Source organism: Phacochoerus africanus, chromosome 2, assembly GCF_016906955.1.
Source record: "Phacochoerus africanus isolate WHEZ1 chromosome 2, ROS_Pafr_v1, whole genome shotgun sequence".
NCBI classification, from domain to species: domain Eukaryota; kingdom Metazoa; phylum Chordata; class Mammalia; order Artiodactyla; family Suidae; genus Phacochoerus; species Phacochoerus africanus.
Window position 1 is genome coordinate 252165026 of NC_062545.1, and position 1014 is coordinate 252166039.

A 1014-nucleotide genomic window follows, 5' to 3' on the forward strand; every position below is an offset into this window, starting at 1 on the left:
GTGGGTTAATGGATCCTGCGTTGCCGTGAGCTTTGATGTAGGTTGTAGACTCGGCTTGGATCTGGCATTGCTTTAGCTGTGGTGTAGGCCAGTGGCTACAGGTCTGATTCAACCCCTAGCCTGGGAACTTCCATGTGCCATAGGCGTGGCCCTAAAAAAGCAAAAAGGAAAAAAAAAATAGTCAGCTATTTACAAGGCAAAACGGCACTGTAACTAAAGCTCTTTCTATCGCTGTTTCAAAAGACAAAAGTTCAGTGTTTGCTAAAGGAATGATCATGGATAGAAGAGTATAAAAATGCCAGCTAGTCTGGCAATGTGTATGAAATACAAGCTTTCTGAACCAAACCAACCTGCCATAAAAGTAAAGTATTATTTACTTATTCACTCAACAAATGTTTGCTAAGTACCTACTATGTGGTAGGGTCTGCTACAATGAGGAGTAACAGGGAATGGTCCCTGGGTTAGGGAGTTAGCAGGGGAGTTAAACCAGCAATTATAGGAAAGTGTGATGAGAACTATAATGGGGAAGCCCAGTGTCCTATGGGGGTGTTTGGCAGGGACCTAAACCTACTTAGTCCAGGAGACTGGAGGAAAAAATACTTCGGCTGTGACCTGAAAGATGCACAGGAGTTCAGTAAGCTCAGCAACTGGAGTGTGTCTGAGCACAGAGAACATTGGAAGAGGTGAGAATGCAGGTCTGAAGCACTGAGAGCAATTAGGTCTTATTGGCACAGAGCAAGTGAGGAGTGATGACAAAAGATGACAGTGCAGGTAATCAAAGTAGTTTGCCTGTGACACTAATGGAGATGAGAAATCTCTGGACGTTCTAAGTACAAATATGCACAAATGGTAACCCAAGTAAAATCAAGTCATGAAACAATTAGCTTGACTTGAAATGTAAGCAGAAGGAAAATCCCTTTAATGTATTCCTTCCCTGCCTGCTACAGAGACTAGCTCAGGTCTCACTTTAGTTTTAACCTATTTATAGCTGAAATATTTGTACACGCAAGAGAG